The 21,409-nt window shown below is 41.9% G+C and overlaps 1 protein-coding gene and 1 long non-coding RNA gene across 3 annotated transcripts in view; one reads left to right on the top strand and one right to left on the bottom strand.

Annotated features, from left to right (window-relative positions):
- Nucleotides 1-21,409, top strand: part of LOC105496478 (engulfment and cell motility 2) — a 98,299-nt gene that overhangs the window by 35,404 nt on the left and 41,486 nt on the right. The window contains exons 5-6 of one of the 2 annotated variants that reach the window (XM_071079199.1): nucleotides 14,772-14,853; nucleotides 17,328-17,426. The gene's annotated coding sequence lies outside the window, so the exon portion shown is untranslated. The remainder of the gene's footprint in view (nucleotides 1-14,771; nucleotides 14,854-17,327; nucleotides 17,427-21,409) is intronic. The other variant, XM_011766940.3, reaches the window with a different exon arrangement.
- On the bottom strand, nucleotides 2,388-21,371 carry LOC139358441 (uncharacterized). Its single transcript, XR_011613283.1, has 3 exons — nucleotides 20,672-21,371; nucleotides 5,305-5,565; nucleotides 2,388-2,897 (listed from the first exon to the last, which is right to left on the bottom strand). It is a non-coding gene; the product is annotated as an uncharacterized lncRNA (long non-coding RNA).

Raw genomic sequence — 21,409 nt, forward strand, 5'->3', positions numbered from 1 at the left:
CAGACAACCCAATTATACTCTTTTAGTTACTTTTAAATGTATAATTAAATTATTATTGACTTTTGTCACCCTGTTGTGCTGTCAAATATTAATTAGGTGTTACTCATTCTTTCTATTTTTTTTTTTTTTGACCCATTAACCATCCTCACTCCCCCATCCCTCTCCCAATTACCCTTCCCAGCCTCTGGTAACCATCATTCGACTCTCTATCTCCATGAGTTCAATTGTTTTAATTTTTAGCTCCCACAAATAAGTGAGAACATGCCAAGTTTGTCTTTCTGTTCCTGGCTTATTTCACTTAACGTACTGACTGCCAGTTCCATCTATGTCATTGCAAATGACAGGATCTCATTCATTTTTATGACTGAATAGTACTCCATTGTATATATCAACCACGTTTTCTTTATCCATTCATCTGCTGACGGACACTTAGGTTGTTTCTAAATCTTGGCTATTGTGAATAGTGCTTCAACAAACATGGGAATGCAGATATCTCTTCAATATACTGATTTCCATTCTTTTGTGTATATACTTGGCAGTGGGATTGCTGAATCATGTGGTAGCTCTATTTTTAGTTTTTTGAGGAACCTCCAAATTGTTCTCCATAGTGATTGTACTAATTTACATTCCCACCAACAGTGTATGAGGGTTCTCATTTTTCCACATCCTCACCAGCACTTGTTATTGTCTGTCTTTTGGATAAATGCCATTTTAACTGAGGTGAGATGATGTTTCATTGTAGTTTTGGTTTGCATTTCTCTGAGGATCAATGATGTTGAGAACCTTTTCACACACCTGTTTGCCATTTGTATGTCCTCTTTTGAGAAATGTCTATTCAGGTCTTTTGCCCATTTTTAAATTGGATTCTTGGATTTTTTTCCTATAGAGTTGTTTGAGCTCTTTATATATTTTGGTTATTGATCCCTTGTCATATGGATAGTTTGCAAGTATTTTCACCCATTCTTTGGGTTGTCTCTTCATGTTGTTGTTTCTTTTGCTGGGCAGAAGCCTTTTAACTTAATGCGATCCCATTTGTCCATTTTTGCTTTAGTTACCTGTGCTTGTGGAGATCATTTCTAGCCTTTGATTTAAAATGAGATATGTGCAACACTTCCTTTCACTTGAACACATAGAAGCCATTGTAGGGTCATTAATTGGCCTAATTTCAATATTCTGTGTCTCAGGGAATAAGGAGGCCCAAGGAGAAGTAGAGAGATAAGGGGACGGCTGGTAAGTGGAGCATTCAGAACACATACAATATTTATGGATCAAATTCACTGTCATATGGGCACATTCATACCCCAAAACAATTAAAATAGTAACATCAGAGGTTACTGATCACAAATCACCATAACAGATAAAATCATCATGAAAAAGTTTGAAATATTGTGAGAATTACCAAAATGTGACACAGAGACATGAAGTGAGGACATGTTGTTAGAAAAAAATGGTGGAGTTGCTCTATGCAGAGTTGCCACAGTTCTTCAATTTATGAAAACACAATACCTGGAAAGTGCAGTAAAACAAGGTATGACTGTACAGATTTCAATAATTGTATTAGAAAAGCAAAACGAAGGTTTAAAAATAATGAAGAGATCCCAGGTAAAGATACAGATTGAATATACAAGCCTAATTTTGTTCCCACTGAAACACCTATTAAAAATAGAGGAAAGGGATTTTGTTTTCACCTTGATATTTTGTAAATGTCAAATCCTCAGAAAAGGCAGAAGAATGCTACAATAAACATCCATATATGAATCATCCAGATTCACCAGTTGTTAAGATGCTACCATACTTGCTTTATCTCTTTGTCTCCTTTTTATACATATATGCATACACATTTTCCTGAATAATTTGAAAATAAGTTACCCATGTTATGACACTTCACTCCTAAGTATACATCCCCTAAGAATAAGGACAACCTCCTATTGTCATAAACTGGCTTCTGTAGAAGGAAGACTCAGATATGTGCATGCAGGAAATTTACTAAGGAGAGCTCTTGGGATCAACATCTTGGAAAGGGAAGGAAGAAGGATTAGGCAAAGTGAGGAAGTTGACTGTGATACAGATACAGATTCAATAAAAGCAGTAGCCATCTCCTTGAGGAGCTTTGAAGCTGTAATGGCACTTCAGGGTTGTCCCAAGTTGGAGTGAGCGGAACTGGGCCTTTGTGCCTTACACCAGTAATAAGGCATGAACTGCCTTGGGAGAGGGCATGACCTTGGGTGAGCCAGGACTCTTCAACCCAGGCACTTCCTGAAGAGCACTGATATCTGATGGTTATTTGCTAACAACACTGCCAGCAGCTATAGAAATAAGTCCCTCACTCTTTTTTTTTTTTTTTTTTTTTTGAGACGGAGTCTCGCTCTGTTGCCCAGGCTGAAGTGCAGTGGCCGGATCTCAGCTCACTGCAAGCTCCACCTCCTGGGTTCATGCCATTCTCCTGCCTCAGCCTCCCAAGTAGCTGGGACTACAGGCGCCCGCCACCTCGCCCCTAGGGCTAGTTTTTTTGTATTTTTTTAGTAGAGACGGGGTTTCACCGTGTTAGCCAGGATGGTCTTGATCTCCTGACCTCGTGGTCCGCCCGTCTTGGCCTCCCAAAGTGCTGGGATTACAGGTTTGAGCCACCGTGCCCGGCCAGTCCTTCACTCTTGAGGGGGAATCTGGGCAGTACACCAAGTGTCCACTACAGTCTGCCCCTTTGCCACACAGAGCACTTTTTCATTTAGGTTCCAGGAGCTACAACTCCAGGATTCCCATGGTCATCTTTCCTGGGAGAAACTTAAAAGGGAGGTTAGAGGGAGACACTACGAACCCTGCCAATGCAGCTGGTCTTAAAGCCACAACTGATATTCTTGCTCAGTCAGTGTGTTCAGGATCCAAAAATTAGTTTTCATCTGGAAACAAACAAAGAATTTGAGTAGCAATATCCACATCACATGGGTTGGATTTTAAGAATAAAATTCCAAATTACTACAAAATTTATGAAGAGGACTTAATGAGCATAAAACTTTATGCACCAAACGACATAGCAAATAAATATAGAAAGAAAAAGTATTAGAAGTATAAAGAGAGCCTCGTAAAAATACAATTTCGATGGGAGACTTCAACATGTCTGTTTCAAAATCAGTAGGTCTAGTAGGAAAAGATGCATAGAAGGATTAAAAATAGAATCAGCAAACTCAAATAAGTATTTCTTCAACTACAGAATATAGATTTTTATATATACGTGGAGTATTTACCAAAATTTATCTTCTATTGGGTCATAAGGAAAATCTTGAAAAATTAAGTAAATTAGATATTTTATAGGCTATCTTTTCCATTCATCATCCAATAAAAAAGAAGTAAATAATTTAAAATATTACCAAAATATGCTAATGATTTGGAAATTAAGTGTAAGAAATACAGTGTTAGGTAACCCTTGGATCAAAGGAAATAAAAAATAAAATTACAAATTATCTGGAAAACAATGGAAAGGAGACCTCGTCATTCAAAAGCTAATGGAAGACAGAAAAAGCTGCAGACAATGGAAGTTGTATAGGCTTAAGTGACTCTGTCAATAAATGAACTTAATACTTGTATATGACTCAGTTTATGTATTGCTACAGATCCATAGCAACCCTATACCCCGCACTTCCTCCTCTGACATCAACCATTGCCCTGCTTCAGTGAACATCACAAACATCTTACCATATAAACCAGGTATCAAACTTTAATGTGCATACAGATCACCTAGGAATCTTGTCAAAATGCAGATTCTGCTCCAGTAGATCTGGAGGGGAACCTGAGAATTTGCCATTTTTTTTAAGACAGGGTCTTGCTCTGTCACCCAGGATAGAGTGCAGTGTTGCAATAATGGCTTGGCTCACTGCCGGTGCACACCACTGAGCCTGGCTAATTTTTTTGTTTTTGTAAAACCTCACTATGTTGTGCAGGCTGGTCTTGAACTCTGAGCTTGGGCAATCTTCCTGCGTTGGCCTCCAAAGTGCTGGGATTACAGGTATAAGCCACCACACCTGGCCAAGAATTTGCACTTCTAAAATGCTCCCAGGTTCTTCTGCTGCTACCGGTCCCCTACACACACACACACACACACACACACACACACACAAACTTTAAGTAGCAAGGCTATACATCATCACCCAAAAGCAATCAGACTGACAGAAATGGCCTCTCCAAGGTTTAGGGTACCAGCTTGGAGACAACATCTTTTGAGGATGAGGTGCTTTCCTCCAGAATATGGTACATACACTGAATTAATGGCCAATATATGGTGTGATATCCCCAGGAGCACAAGATTGGAAGTAAGATTCACCTCTCTCAAACCAGCTGGCCATTTGGGGCCATTTTGGCCATTCATGCCAGTTGACTAGCAGATAAAGAAAGGATGGTTTTACCTGCTGAGATAATCCACCCTGGGATAATCTACCCTACAACATGAAGAGCTAGGGTAGCTGCTACACAATGAGAATCCAGGGAATCCCTGGGCATCTCTTAGGACTTCCATGCAAAGGACAGTCCTAAATCCCTTGCAGCAACTACAGTTAGACAACAGCAAGGGTTCAGATCCCTCAGATCCCTTGAGGAGGAAGATCTGAGTCACTCCACCAGGAAGCAACCCATTTCAGTTGAATGATAGCCAAGAGGGATAGAAATCCAGAATGGGTAGCAGAGGAGGAAGACAATGAATTGGAATTACTATCCTGGAAGAGGTTACAGCAGCAAAAACTGTACTTGGTTTGCCAGCCCTCTAAAATTGCCAGGAACTGCAACAAGTCACCACCTTGGAGGACTGACTTGCATCTCTCCCCTAGGGGACGAAATGAAGGCATCGTTCTTGTATGTGCTCAAGATACTGTAAGAGGGTGAAAGTAGGTCTGAATGGTGCAAAGTGGAATGTACCAGATTTGGTGTGCACTGCCGTAGATCTCTCTGTGGTATCTTCTCCCTAAGCCCCATACTCACCAACCTCAGGCCTAAACCCCTTGCCTTCAATCCTAGATAGAAGAGATCTACAGGGGACAGCAAGCTAGTACCTGGTCATGGAGCCAGGTCAATGCCTCTGCCATGGACTACACTATAGATGGAGGATCCCCACAGTGGCACTGTCAGAAAAGGAGAGACAAGCTACTACCTGCACTAGCTAGATTGGTCTTGAAAGCTCTGGCTTCCCCAGCTGCTGTCTGGAGAGACCAGGTAATATAGCCTGAATGGGCTGGAGGGTTAATGCCCTGTGGGGGAGACTTTGAGCCACAGGGGGTGAGACAAGAGACCAGGAAGGAACCATGGTTAAATTCTACTCACTTTCTCCTCCTGAGGATGTTCCAAGACAGGGTAGTTCGTACAACTTCTCTGAAGATCTGAGGATGTACTGTGAGTCCAAGCAGTTAGCTTCATTAATTACAAAACTTGGGTCCTCTCAGTAATGCCTCTTATCTTTGCACTTCTTCTTGCCTCATTTTTCTCTCAATCTGGTTTCTCCAAGGTTGCACTCCCCAGCGAGGTGTTAGCATACAAACTTGCCAAAGGCTCTGTTTTCTGGAGAATGCAGGCTAAAACAATATTCTTGAGAAATAGGAAAAGGACAAGAAAATAAGCTAGGGGAAGGGGAAACTCATTAAGATGAAAGATAATATTTTAGAAATAGTAGGGGGAAATAGCAGGAAAAAATAAATCCAAAATTTATGTCTTTAAAGGAAAAAAATTCCAGTGTATCAGTCAGGATTCTGTATTGCAAGCAACAGAAGCTGATTTGGATGATTAAGCAGAAAGCAAGTTTATTAAAAAGATATTGAGTAGCTCACAGTATTATTATTATTATTATTATTATTATTATTGTTATTTTTGAGAAGGAGTTTAGCTCTATTGCCCAGGCTGGAGTACAGTGGCGTGATTTCAGCTCACTGCAAGCCTCTGCCTCCCAGGTTCAAGCAGTTCTCCTGCTTCAGCCACCCAAGTAGCTGGGACTACAGGCACACATTACCATGCCTGGCTAATTTTTGTGGGGTTCACCATGTTGGTCAGGCTGGTCTCAAACTCCTGACCTCAAGTGATCCACCCACCTCAGCCTCCCAAAATGCTGGGATTATAGGAGTGAACTACCACGCCTGGCCAAGTAGCTCACAGTATTATTGGGAGGGCTGAAAAGTCAGATTCAAGGTTAAGCATTGCCCAAAGCATACCCAGTGCTGGCCTGATAAAGAAACTGCCACTGCTATCACAATCCACCAAAGGCAGGGCCTTGACCTTGCAACCTCTTCTGGAACTGCCACCATCAAGGCTGGTTGCGTGTGCCACCTGGGCCTATGGAAATAAACACTCCATGCAGAACCTGATCCCTCATGTAACTGACTTCCAATTCTTTCCACAAACGTCAAATATGCACATCTTAACTGTGAGAGAGACTGGGAATTTGAGGTCTAACTCCTACCCTGGAGAGGTGAAACTCATGATTGTGAATTTCCCCCAAGAGAAAAGGGCTATTCAAAGATGATGGGAAGTGATGAATAAGACAGATGTCTAGTATGAAAAATAAAATAGATATACTTCTCACGAGGCAGATAAAAGATAAGTGAAAGAGAGCAAAAATGTTTAAGAAATAGCTCTGGCACAACTGATAATCTGAAATAGAGCTGTCCAATAGAAATATAATGTAAACTATGCATGTAATTAAAATGTCTTTTTTTTTTAGACAGGCTCTTATTCTGTCACCCAAGTTGGAGTGCTGTGTCTCTAACATGGCTCACTGTAGCCTCAACCTTCCAGTATCAAGCGATCCTCCTGCCTCAGCCTCCCATGTAGCTGGGACCACAGGCATACATCGCCATGCCTGGTTAATTAAAAAAATTTTTTTAAGATGGGGTCTCACTATGTTGTCCAGGCTTGTCTCCAACTCCTGGGCTCAAGCAATCCTCCCACCTCAGCCTCCCAAAGTGCTGAGATTACAGGCGTGAGGCACCATGCCTGGCCTAAAATTTTTCTAGTAGACACATTAAGAAGTAAAAATAAATATACAAAGTTAATTTACATAACATTTTATTTACTCTAATGCATCCGGATGAATTAAAGACTTAAAAATGAAATCATTATAATTTTAGAAGAAAACATGACATTATATCAACCTAGTACTTGATGAGATCTTTCCATCTATCTGCAAATCAGATGGCAGATAAAGGGTTAATACCTATGTGCATATCAGAATAAAAATGGTATCAGAATAAAAATGATCAAAAACTGTCTTAGGCAATTCCCGAAAGAACAAGTCCAAATGTCAAATAAATGTAAAAAGATGTTCAGTCTCCCTAAGAGTTAAGGAAATGTAAATTATACAACAATCAGTTATCACTTTACTCACATCAGACTAGCAAATTGGGAACATGATAACACCTACTACAGGCTGGAAAGGGACGCTCTTCACCACATCGCCAGCAGCTGTGACCTTGTTGGAGAGCAATCTGGCAACATATATCAAAAGAAAACAACTCCACACATTATTTCACCCGGCAATCCCACGCATGGGAATTCATCCCATAGAAATAAAAACACCAGAATATATGTGTATATGGATGTTCCCAACAACAGTGATCATGATTGCAATTGGGGGAAAAAACCTGAAAACAACGTGAATGCCCATAGATAGAAGAATTATTGAGTAAATTGCAATACATTTATATCATGACATAATGCAGCCATTTAACAAGAATAACTTAAACCTCTGTCTACTGACTTGAGAGCACTTCCATCTTCCATTTCTGAAAGATGCAGAGAAATTTATAAACTATGGTTCTATTTTTGTAAGCTATAGGAAGAGAAATTTACATATATATGTATATATTTAGATATGATTTTATGAGCATGAAGAAAGATATAGATGGATACAGTCACTCTGCTGGCAGCGTTACCTGGGAAGAGGAGAAGCAGGTTGTATAATTGGAGAGAAAAGGGGGGAAAGAAAAGGCTAAAAGGAAAAAAAGCTATTATTTCAAGTCATGACAATTTTTGTAAAACTAGCGTGTGATTGAAAAAGGCAAACATTTATCTCTATATAAATTGATTTGATTAAACTTGGTGTGCTGGCTGCAGTGGCTCATGTTTGTGATTTCAGCACTTTGGGAGGCCGAGGTGGGTAAATCACTTGAGTTCAGGAGTTTGAGACCAGCCCAGGCAACATGGTAAAACCCCATTTCTACCAAAAAATACAAAAATTAGCCAGGCATGGTGGTGTACACTTGTGGTCCCAGCTACTTGGGAGGCTGTGATGGGAGGATCACTGGAGCCTGGGAAGTTGAGACTGCAGTGAGCTGAGATGGCACCACTGCACTCCAGCCTGGGTGATAGAACAATAGTAATAAATAAAATAAAATAGTAAATAAAAGAAATAAAATAGTAATAAATATATATATAGTAATAATAAAACCTTGATTGTGGTACTAGATCTTTATGTTTCTTACTTGATTTTTGACTCCTTGTTTGGTAGATTTCTAAAGGCAAAGTTTCCCACGAAGCCACGGATTTGTTTTCTCCTTATAATTCTCAGTTTTTGTATTACACATTTCAATCCTATGTTACTAGGCACACATAAGCATAAGGTTAAACTGATTAGTAGATTGAGTATTTTATCACTATGAAATATTACTTTTTGTCTTTTTGAGTAACAATGATTATTTTTGCCTTAAAATCCATTTTGTCAAATGGTAAGATTGCTTGTACCACTTGCTTTCCTTTTCCTGGCATTTTCTCAGTTACCTTTTCCATCTCTTTATTTTCAATCTTTCTGTATTACTCTGTTTTACTGTGTCTTATACAACAACACATGGCTTGACTCTTTTAAAACTCAATTCAAAATCTCTGTCTTTTAGCAGTGAATTTGACATAGTCATATTTATTGTGGTTACTGATATATTTGCACATTTTCTACCAATTTACCTTGTGCTTTCTATTTTATATGCTGTTCTTGTGTTTCTTTTTCATCCCTGATCTTCAGTTAGCTGCTGGCATTTTACTTCTTCCCAACTAATTTTTCTTCTAATGACTTGAAAAGTATATGTTTAGTTCCTGTATCTTTATATTTTTATACACATAGTTACGCATATTATTAATTGACATCCAGAGCTAATTGTATAAATAAAATGAGGCTCCTAGCATGCTTTTACTTCTCTCTCCTACCTCCTTTGCAGACTTCATAACTCTCCATCCTGAGTTATCTCAGATTTTAATTTATTATTATAGGTTTATTGTTATAATTTATTTAGACTTAAAAGTAAACTTTACCGATTATCTTGCTCCCCTGTGCTTCTTATATCCCTTTTTTTCTTCCTAGATTTATTTTCTCTTTGAATATATTTTCTAGACAGTGGTTTCTCAACCAGAGGTGATACAGCACCCCCTCCAAATGTGGGGCTGTTGTATATTGTCACGGAGAGGAGAAATGCTACTGGCATTTAATGGATGATGGTCAAGGACATTAAGCAACCTGCAATGTGTGGATCAGTCTTACACAATGAAGAACTGTTCCACCCCAAATGCCAATGGTACTCTGTTGAGAAAGGTTACTCTATGTGGACAGTGAATTATACACTTTTTGAATCTGTTTGTGTGTCTTAAAATGTCTTTATGATGTCCTCACATTCACTTGCAGTTTGGCTGGTTAAAGAATGTTAAAAGAACACTTCAAATTAAACTTAATGGAGTTTAATTGAGCAAGAAGAAAAAACAATTCACAAGTTGGGCAGCCTCCAGAACCACAGTAGATTCAGAGATACTTCAGGGATGCCTCATGATCAGAACAAATTTATAGACAAAAAAAGGAAACTGACACACAGAAACTGGAAGTGAGGTAAAGAAACAGCTGGATTGGTTACAAGTTGGCATTTGACTTATTTGAACACAGTTTGAACACTCAGCAGTGTATGAGTGATTGGAGTATGGCTGCTGGGATTGGCCAAGACTCAGCTACTGTTACAGATGCATACTCCTAAGCTAGGTTTTCAATCTTGTCTATTAAGTTAGGTTATGGTTAGTCCACAAGTATGGAGTCCTTCTCAGGCCATATTTAGTTCACTTTAACAAGAATCCTAACTTCACAAGTATTTTCACCAGAAAACTTTAAAGATGTTATTCTGTTTTCTTACTTACTATGTTGCAAATGTCTGATATCAATCTTACTCTTATTCCATCCTGCATAATTTTTTTCACTCTGAAAACATTCATAGTTTCCTCCTTATCCTTAGTGTCCTGAAATTTCATCATGATTTACTTACATGTCAGTCTTTTTACATTCTTCCTGTAAATATTCACTGGTTCCTCTCAATATGAGTATTTCCAATTTCTAAGAAATTGTCTTAAATTTTTTCCTTGTTTTAGGTACTCTCCTTCCTTAATTTTCTTCTCTCCTCTAATTCACATTAAGTAGAGAGTGGAACTTTTATGTCTGTCATTCATATCTCATAACATTTTGTTCATTCTACCCATCTATTTATTGTTTTGCACTGCATTCTGGGAGAATTACTTAGCATGATATTCTGGTTCACTGATGTACTCTTCAATCCATTTTGCTATTCAACCCATCTATTGAGATTTTTATTTCAAGAATAATTTTTTAATTTCTAAAACCTCGATGCATATTTTTATTTTTTAAAAAAATGAATACAGTAGGCGGTACCATTTGTCCGAGGTATATAATGATACTTATTCCATAGTCTGGTTCTATTTGCTCTCTTTATTTCCTCAGGTGTAAGTTCTTTGGTTTGTTGTTTTTGATGTTACTGTTTCATGTGTTGGATTTTCCAAATATCTGGTAACTCTTGGCTATGTTTTTATTTTGAAGTTTAAAATTTCTTGTCAGCCTGTCTGAAAGTGCTTTCTCTGTTCACCACATTCTAACTCCAGGGGTAGAATATAAATTTGTTTTCTGGACTTGGAGACCTCTGTTTCTCAACCCACCCACCCAGGATACAGTTTTGCATTGAGACTTACTGCTGCCATCTGTGGGGAGACACCTATGTAACTTACTATTTAGCCAAAGCAGGGTGGATGGGAGGGAGCTGGTCACCATGCCTGATGGCTTCTATTGCATCGCTCCAAATCAATCCCCTATGTCCCCAACCTCTTGGCTCTAGGTATCTACCATCCTTGGAATGACACCCATTATGTACTGCCTTGGTGTGTTTGAGGCTGTTTTCTCTTCTCTTTAATCTCATCTTTTGTAGTTTCTAAACCACTGGAGGCGTGCCTTCCTGAATTTCCATATGGTTTTGGAATACACACACACACATATTTCTGTTATTTCTAGATATTTAGGGGTGGGGCGAGGCTGCTGTTAAGTGTCCCATCTGCCATCTTGACCCAATCATCCATAGATCACTTTTATGAGAAAAAAATGATAATAGCTACTCCTGGGACCCGCCTCTGTTTCAAAACAGCTGTTTCTGCTGTGACTTGGTGCCCTCTGGCTGCTCCTCCTTTTCTTCCAACAGAATTTATAGTAAAGCCAGGCCTGCCTTTGTGGGAAGGCAGCCACAGTAGAAAGACTAACTTAGCATAAAGAACATGACAGAGGGGACAGAGCAGAGGCTGTGGAGTCAGATAGGCCATTTGCTAGCTCTGTGACCCTGAGCAGAGGTTGCACTAGCAGCAATAGTAGTGTTAATCTATTAAGTAACAAGCATATATTGAGTATCTGCTATGTCCCAGGCAATATGCTATATGAACTGTAATCCCTGATGCATCCTAGAGGTAGGATTATTATTGTCCCTGTTGTACAAATGAGAAAAGAGGCCAGAGGGGTGAGTCTCAACTTCATCATCTGTTAAACAGGAATGATAAGACCTACCACTCAGTTTCATTATGGCAATTAGCATTAACATAATGCCAGGCATGTGTTGCACACTAAATACCTATTTGCTGAATAGGCAAAAGTGATATAATATATGTAAAATACCTGGCACATACATAGTAGGTATTCATTAAGTGGAATCATATTACCATTCTTATCATTATCCTTATTATTAGCATTCACTGAGATAATGACATTCAAGGATTTTATGTTCTTGGTTTCAACTATGTAAGAACGCCACCACCCCTCCCACCTCCAGATCTATGACATGGACTGATTTATAACTTTGCTGAGGTACAAATTTGAACTACAAGTAGCAAGGCTTGTGAGTGGGAGTGGAAATGTGCCCAGCATCTGTCTTCCAAAATGGCTTTATGTTTTTAATATATGACACCAGTTAACCGTCACCACTACCCCAAAAGGCAAGTGTCATTATTCCAGTTTTATAGGATGATAAGCCTGAAGAAATTGCAAGCTGTGGTCACAGGGCAGTGGTTTAGGACTCCAGGCTAAGCAGTCGGATGGATGTATGTGGTACTTTGTGATTCCAGAAACGAACTCTCTGGGCCTCAGTTTCTTCTTCTGTAAAATGGATCTTACAGTGACTCTTTTGTCAACTCAGTTGGAATTCTACTCATCACTCATCCTTTAATGCCTAGTACAAATGCATTGTGCCACTTCTAAGGATTAGAACCATTCAGGCTGAACTGTCCCCACATGTCCCCACATTCCGCCACTTCCTCTGGCCCTTCATTCACCAAAAGCATCACATGTTGCTAAGAATCAGCTGATTGTACATGCATCTGCCCCCACAACCAAACAGAAAGCAACTTAAGAGAAGCACTTGAGATGACAATGAGATGACTTCCCCAAATCTTAGAAATGAGGCTGGCCTCTGATAATTAAATGTTTTATAAAAGCAGGATAGAAACAGAGAAATATAATGTCCCCTGTTCCAGTTATTAAACTGCTGGTTCTCAGCTCCAAACCCACCTTTCCATACCCTGCTCTGTGGTGCTGGCTGGAATTCTGAAAAACTGCACTTTTGCTTCACCAGCAGCTCTCTTAGTCTCTGCTAATGCGGGTGCTCAAGGGAGCTACAAGTCTGGAAGAGGAAAAGGCTTTGCTCTTTCCTGTTTGCTTTTTGTGGAGTTGTTTTGAGCATCACTTATTCACTGTGGCAACAGTGGTGCAGTGTCTTCTTGTAGCACCAGCTGAGTCCAGTTTGCAAGTTTCTTCAAAACTTGTAGACCAGATTCTAAGTCTTGATAATTCCAATGTCTTTCCTTCATTCCTTTCAGCCCTAGAGGTGGTAGATGCTTTCTGCAGTCACTACCCCCATGAGAGCTTAGAGTTCTTTTGATCCTTTCCGGGGGACCTACTTAACAACTTTATACCCTGTTAACAATTCTTTATATTGACTTACATCTGTTCAAATAACTGGTATTGCTTCTCTCTCCTGACTCAACCCTGATTGACACATTCCCTTGAAGGGGCAGAACATCCCCTGAGACAAGATGCAACTGTACACCTAAATAAAGACACAAAATCTTCAAAAGAAAGATAATGTCCTTCAGCAAAGGGTTTGTCAGCCATAGGCGCCTGGCCCAGGGAGGGTCAGAGAATAAACCCCAGGATGGCATCCTCAGCAGTGACAAGAGAACAGACCATCACCATGGATAGCCTGGATGACTATAAAGACCCCTGCTACAGACTGAATAGCTGCTCCATGTGCCCCCTACCCTCTGCCCCACCATCCATTCATGTGTTGGAAACTAATGCTCAATGTGATTGTATTTAGAGTGGGGCCTTTAGGGGGTGATTAGGTCATGAGTGTGGAGCCATCATGAATGGGATTGGTGCCCTCATAAAAGAGACTTCAGAGAGCTCCTTTCCCCTTCTGCCATGTGAGGACACAGTGAGAAGATGGCTCTCTGTGAACCAATAAGGCAGCCCTCATTAGACATCAAATCTGATGACATTTCAATCTTGGACTTCGCAGCCCCGAGAACTGTAAGAAATAAATATTTGCTGTTTATAAGCCACCCAGCCTATGGTATTTTGTTGTAGCAGCCTGACCAGCCTCTACTGGAGGATAAAACCACCCCTTATAAAAGCACCCTTATAAAACCACCCTTATAAAAGCAACCTCTACTGGAGGATAAAACCACCCCTTAGTGTCTGCAATGAGATGCATTTCTTGCTTCTTTAAGCACAGGAGCCCTTTGATGGTCAGGAATAGTCTGGATGAGCAAAACAAACTGTTAATCTTATATAGGTTTGGGGAAGAATTCGTTTGGGGATGAGGTTGGTTTCCAAGCAGAGAGAGGAGTGACACCAGCCTGAGAAACCTACTCACTGCAGTGAATCTGGGGCAGCTTGGCTGATTCTGAAAGCACAGACTATCACTGATTGGTTGGTTTCAGATGCAGATTCAGTGAGATGAGTTGCCGTTAACCTATTAGGTTTAAGACCAGTTCTGGTGGTTGCTTATTACTAAGGCCATAGAACAATCAGTCTTTTCCTATGAGGGTGGGGGCTTTTTAATATTCGCATCCCATTTGGACTTCTTGCTTCCATCTTTGTATTCTACAAGCTAGTCTCAACACAATCTGGTCACAGCAACCAACTAGATATTTTTCAAAACTTAAATCAGATTTTGTCATTCCCCTGTTTGCAATCTTCCAGTGGATTCCTATTATATATAGAATAAAACTAACCCTCACCACAGCAGGGCCAACAAGGCCCTTAGTAGTAGCTGCCTTCTCCTTAACCCTTCTCTTCTCTTCTCTTCTCTCTGCTTTTGTAATCCAACCACCCAGGTGAAGTCATGATTTTTTTTTTTTTTTTTTTTTTTTTTTTTTTTTTTTGCTGTTCCTTCTACCTGGAACACCCTACCCTTCACTTCTTACTTGGAAAACTCCTATTCATCCACCAGGTCTCAACAGAATCATCACCTCCCCAGGGAGGACCTCCATGACTACACTCTCCTCCTGCTTTGATTGCTGGAATGTGGGGAGGTAAGCCTAATCATTTTCCTATTACATTTATCACAGTTTATAATCACACTGATATGCTTGTTTGCTTCTTTATATGCTGTCTGTCTCCCCTGTGTCACTGTGAATGCCAGGAGGACAGGGACCATGTTTGTTTTGATCACTAACATACAGCCACTAGCTAGCAGACACGGAACACTCAACAGATGTTTCTGGAAAGAATAGACAGATGATCATATGTAGAGGTCTTCCTAGATTAACCAGAGCCTCACCTCATGGTCACTTCCGGCAGCCAACCCTCCACAGCCAACCCTTCACTTCCTGTATCATGGCTGCCTCAGTTTTTCAACAAATGGGCAGCTGCTCTGGACAAACTGAGCCAGTTCTGTAAAACTCAGGGAGGTGTCTAGTGAAGCAAAGTGACCACAGACCGGTTAAGGAACCCCCAACCCACCCCAGGCTCTGGGTTCCATGACTCAGCTACAATTGAAGAGAATGAAAGCAATGGATGGCGAGATGGGGTCTGGAGTCAGCAAGACTAGCTCATTCTCCCCACCCCAACAACGCCCCCCGCCAACACACACACATATCTGTTCAGGCCATTAACACCAACTCTCATTGACTGAATACCTCTCTAAAGTAGAAGCAGGACCTTTACTTGCTTTTGTTTGTGTAACCCCTGCACCAGACCCACGAGTGAGTTCCTACTACTACCCCAGGACCCACAGTAAGAATGGCAGTATTCAGCCAGCATAGCCACGCCAACTGTTAAAATATTGAAATTATTCCATATTCATTGGTAAATAGTAGCTGCCTCAAACCACTCTTCCCCAGCAACCCTGACCTCATCTTCCATCTCCAATGGCCCACATTCCAGTAAGTAAAAGGGTTAAAGCCTTGGCCATACTGTGGGGGAGGCAGAGGGACTGTCTCCTGGGACCCTGTGGGGAGGGGCTTTCTGTTCTGATCTGTCAGTACTGGTACCTCCCTGGGTGCTAAATGTTTTGCATTGTTCATTAGGACTGTCTGCTTTGTTGTAGCCAAACAAAATATTGTACTATTGTAATGTGGTTACTATTGGACAAGCAGATTCCGGGGGGCCAAGCTGAGCAGTGGCTGGAGGCTTATCTCTGGTTCAGACAGATGCAGGGTATTCTAAGGCCAGCCACCCAGCAAGTCTACAGCCTCCCTGAGCTTGAATACAAAAAGCAGCAAACTCACCACCAAGTCCCAGCCTGGTTACCATTTTCAGAAGCACTGAGCCCTTGCTGTGTGTCTGCTCTGAGTGAGGCTCTGTACGAGGAGACTTGCCAGGGGGCACTGCAGACCCAAAGAAGGGCAGTGTGGTCATTTCCAGGGCACAGACCTGGTCAGAGTCCACTTGTTCAAGCCCCAGATCTGCCACTTAATAGCAGTACAGCAAATGACCTAATCTCTCCGTCAGCTTCCTCGTGTGAAAAATCAAAGTCATAACAATAATTCCTAATTCAGGGGGTCGGGGTAAAGGTTAAATTAGATGCAGTACGTAAAGTCCCTAGGAGTAAATAAATTAATGCAAAATCCTTAAAACAGCCCCTGATCCCCACTCCAATATTATATTGCTAAGTGGCAGCTATTATTTTTATTTACTGTGTGCATTAGAAATTTTGCAAATCTCAGCCAGCTGCAGTGGCTCCTGCCTGTAATCCCAAAACTTTGGGAGGCTAAGGCAGGAGGATCACTTGAGCCCAGGAGTTCGAGACCAGCCTGGGCAACATAGGGAGGCCCCCATCTCTACAAAAAAACTTTAAAATTACCCAGGAATGGTGGCGCATGCCTGTAGTCACAGCTACTCGGGAGGCTAAGGCAGGAGGATCGCTGCCCAGGAGGTTGAAGCTACAGTGAGCCATGATCGCACCACTGCACTCCAGCCTGGGAGACAGAGTGAGACCCTGTATCAGAAAAAAAAATAATAATAATGAAAATTTTCAAATCTCATTGCTTCTCCAGTGCCACACACACACACACCCCCCCCCCCCCACACACACACCCCCCCACACACACACAACCAGCTTGCTTGATTTTGGAAGGTGGCTTCTGATGCCAGCAGAGGGCGCTGGTCTCCTGCAGGCGGCTTGAGCACGCCCTCCCCAGGCTGACAGCCACTGCTCACCAAGAAAGTGCGGCCCCTTCCTGGGCTCCACTCACACAAATACACCATAACCACCACCACCCACCCGCCACCCACCCCCCCCACCCCCCCACCCGCCACCCACCCCCCCACCCCCCCACCCCCCCCACCCCCACCCCTCCGCCACCCACTTCCTGGAAGAACGATCTTCGCAAATTAAGTTATTGTGAGTTATGTGAACCCCTAGCCTGCAATCGCTGGTGCTAGACTGGCTGTCTGCCTCCTGCCCTTTTGCTTCCCGTTTCAAGAACCAAGTCACCATGAATTTTCTTAATGATACTTTTATTCTCCTGTTTTAGCCACTTTTTTCTCTTTCTATCTGAGGCAGAGAGTGGTCTTAAGGGAGACAGCGTGCTATTGCAGAAAAGACAGAGGCCTTGAAATTAAACAGAGCCAGGTTTAAATACTGGCTTCACCACTCAACCAGGTAACCGTGGGCAAATGTCTAAAGTCTCTGTGCCTCAGTTTCCTTGTTTGTAAAGGTGACAGCAGTATGTGTTTTGTAGAAACATGAGGATCAAATGAGATAAATCATGTAAAGACCTTAATACACAGTGTCATCTATATCCAGGATTAATAAGTGTGAAAAAAATGAAGAATTAAATGCACAGTGGAATGCTGTTTCCACTGAGTGGTATAAAGAGAAAGTCAGACTGACTGGGTACCAGCCAGGCTGAGGTGCCTTAGCAAGTTTTTCACATCTCTAGTCTTCAATCTTCCTCATCTGCAAAATGGGCACACTAATATGCCATAGAAAATTGACAGTTTTAAGTGTGATAATATGTATAACAGCCTCCAGTATAACCCTTGGCACATAGTAAACCCATGATAAATGCTAGTTCTATTTCCTTTAGCAGATAAATGAAGGTTTTGACATGTATGAGCTACCATGTAAAAATCCTTTTGGGACGGGCACAGTGGCTCATGCCTGTAATTCCAGCACTTTGGGAGGCCAAGGTGGGCAGATCACTTGAGGTCAGGAGTTTGAGACCAGTCTGGCCAACATGGTGAAGACCTGTCTCTAATAAAAATACAAAAAAAAAAAAAAAATTAGCCAGGCGTGGCAGCAGGTACCTGTAATCCCAGCTACTTGGGAGGCTGAGGTGGAAGAATTGCTTGAACCTAGTGGGTGGAAGTTGCAGTGAGCCAACATCACACCACTGCACTTCAGCCTAGGCAACAGAGCAAGATTCCATCTCAAAAAAAAAAAAAAAAAAAAAAAAAAAAGGGCCTTTTGGTGTGGTGGCAGGGATTGTATTTGACAATAATTCTATGTGAGAAGGGCCATGATTAATCTGTAAGTGTTTAGAGAGATTTAAGTATAAGTCAAGTTCATAGAAACCTTCCATTTACCCACAGGTCATTTTTGTTTATTCAATGATGCAACCATTATTTTACAAGGTCAAAATAAGATATTGACCGCATATTATGTACTATAATAGATACAATAGATATGTTCTAGGTAGTAGAGATACAGCTATGAACAGGACAGTCAAGATCTCTGCCATCATGGAGCTTACAACTAATGGAGAAGTCAGAAAACAAAACAAAGTAATATGACATGCAGTGCTAGGGAGAAGGCTAGAGCAGGTTAAGGGAAGAGAGGGGTGGAAGGGCTGGATGATAGGAGACAAAGTTGTCAGAGAACACTTGGAAGAGGAGATAACAGAGCATGGCCTGAATAAAGTGAAGATGGAAGCCATGTGATGAGCTGGGGGAAGAGCATTCTGGGAGAGGGAACGGCAAGTGCAAAGGCACAGAGAAGAGAAGAAACTGTGTGTTCAGAGAATGGGAAATTAGTATGTAAGACTCAAACAGTAAGTTAGCAGGAGAGTAGGAATAGATTAAGTCTGAGAAGTAAAGTGCCAGATCATCTAGGGTCTTGTAGACCATGGTAAAGATTTTGTCTCTAAGCTCCCCACCACTCTAAAGATGGGCCATATAGGCCGGGTGCGGTGGCTCATGCCTATAATTCCAGTACTTTGGGAGGCTGAGGCAGGCAGATCACTTGAGGTTAGGAGTTTGAGACCAGCCTGGTCAACATGGGGAAACCCCATCTCTACTAAAAATACAAATATTAGCCAGACGTGGTGGTGCACACCTGTAGTCCCAGCTACTTGGGAGGCTGAGGCAGGAGAATCTCTTGAAACTGGGAGGCGGAGGTTTCAGTGAACCAAGATCATGCCGCTGCACTCCAGCCCAAGTGACAGAGGGAGACTGTGTCTCAAAAACAAAAAATAAACAAAAGTCAAATGTATTAGAGAACTGAGAGGGGTAGATAATTCACTGATACAATACGTACTTATGGAAGACCTACTATAATTTTACAATTTTATAATTTACAATTTATTGAGCACTTAAATGCAGACATTTTGCTAACTGTTGTACATTTATAGTGATCTCACTTCTCATAACAATCCATTAAGGCTGGTACTGTTATTCTTCCCATTGTACACATGAGGAGACAGGCTCAGAGAGATCTAGTAACTTACCCAGGGACAAACAGCTGGTAAATAGCACAAAGGTCTATAAGGTTCCAAAGCTCAGAATCTCTGCTATCCTCTCCCACGTGCCAGACACAATTGCATTTGTGTAATCATGACATTCAGTTGCAGGTACTCCTCCTATTTGATCCCAGCCTGAAAACAGGGCACCTGAACCTAGTTGCCCACTGGGAGCAGCTGAGGTGGATGGAGGAAGAGGGATCTAGAACTCTGCACTTCTGTGCAGTCTTCGTGGAGCTGTCCATCAAGGTGCCTGCCCTCCTTAGCTAAAGTGTGGATGTGTTACCTGAGCTCAGCCAGTCAAACCCTTGCTCCAGGGACTTTGACTCATCAAAGAAAACTCTGGTCAAGAAAGGGAAGAAAAACATAGAATTGATTCACTTGCCTGCCTAAACTCTCAAAGCATCTCCACTTTCTGTCCTTTTCTAAGCCTGATTCTCCAGCTTCCTGTTACCTCTGTGAGTTAAACACTAGCCTGCCAATAAAATCTTTTTTGGGTAAAGTTAGCCAGAATTGATTCCTAAGACTAGCAATCAAAGAACCTGCACTGGCAATATCAGGAAAAAAAAAAAATGACACAGTCTTGTAAAGCTAAAGTGAGTGATTCATTCCTTGGATAAATGTGTATTACGCAGGGCCAGGACTAGGATGAAGCAAAGTGAGGCACCCAGGGTACAGATTTAAGGCTTTCATCTTCAGTGTTGTGTGAGTGCAAGATTGACTCTAACAGCCCTCTCTACTATCAAAGTTAATAATAAAAGGAACGGAGAAGATCATTTCTCTTTCCATAAGAGTATGAAGTGAGTGTCCCAAGTAGGCAGGTAGCATTTGGCGCCTTCTGTGCTGTGGCCCTGTCCCCTAGCACATCATCATCATCATCACAAGGTCAAGGCTGGGTCCAGCCAGTGAGAAGGAGAAAGAGTAACTCCTGCCAGAGCCTTAGCAATGTTAGTTATGGCTAAGCCTCAACCTCCCCAAGCCTCACTTTATTCACCTGTAAAATAGGACTAACAAACAAAAATAATATTTAATTCCAAGATGTTTTGAGCATCAAAGGAAACAACATATGTAAAACTGCTTTGCAGACTGCGCAGTGCCCTATGTCATTACATCGTCTCTTTGCTGAGTATCAGTTTCTTTATCTGTAAACGGACAACTGAATACGCACCTCCCAGGATTGTTGTAAGAATCTGCTAGACGAACGATTAAAGTATAAACTTTGGAATCCAACAGGCATAGGTTGGCATCTTGCTCTGCCCCTCACCAGCTGTAAGATCTCGGACCTTCTCTGCGCCTCAGTTTCCTCATCTGCAGCGAAGGGATCACGATGCTCCCTCCACCACAGGGCTGCTGTAAGCATGAAGAGAGACAGCAGGAGTGAGTCCTTGGCGCGGTGCCTGGCCTTGTTCCGATCCGCAGGTGCAGTGACGAATGCCACCTCCCACGGATCCCTTCCAACAGCACAGCTGAGTTGTACCCTTCTGCCTCTGCTCAGCGCCCACGGTCAGCCCTGGGTGCCGGTATAATTAGCTCCAACTCGGTGGTGAGCAGCGCGGCTGCTCACAGCCTCTGACACGACTGTCACCTCCCACTCAGTTCCCCAAACCACAGCTATCCCTACTGTTGAGTGTGCGGTTAAGTGCCCGCTGGGCACAGGGCGGAGTGCCACCAGAGGCCCGCTGAGAGCTCACAACCTATGATTTGACACAGGGAACAAAAGCCTTTTCCTTCACTCTAGGACTGCATACCAAAAAGAAAAAAAAAAGTTTAGGGGAAAAAGAAAGCTGCCTCTTGGGTTTGTTGGGAAATTTAGTTTCTTCAGACCCTGTAGCCCGCAGGGGAAAGGCGTCCTGTTTCTTTAAGAGGCCTCCACTGGGGGGCGGGGACGGCCGGCGTTTTTCCCCTC

The sequence above is a fragment of the Macaca nemestrina genome, chromosome 15 (assembly GCF_043159975.1).
Source record: "Macaca nemestrina isolate mMacNem1 chromosome 15, mMacNem.hap1, whole genome shotgun sequence".
Classification (NCBI taxonomy): domain Eukaryota; kingdom Metazoa; phylum Chordata; class Mammalia; order Primates; family Cercopithecidae; genus Macaca; species Macaca nemestrina.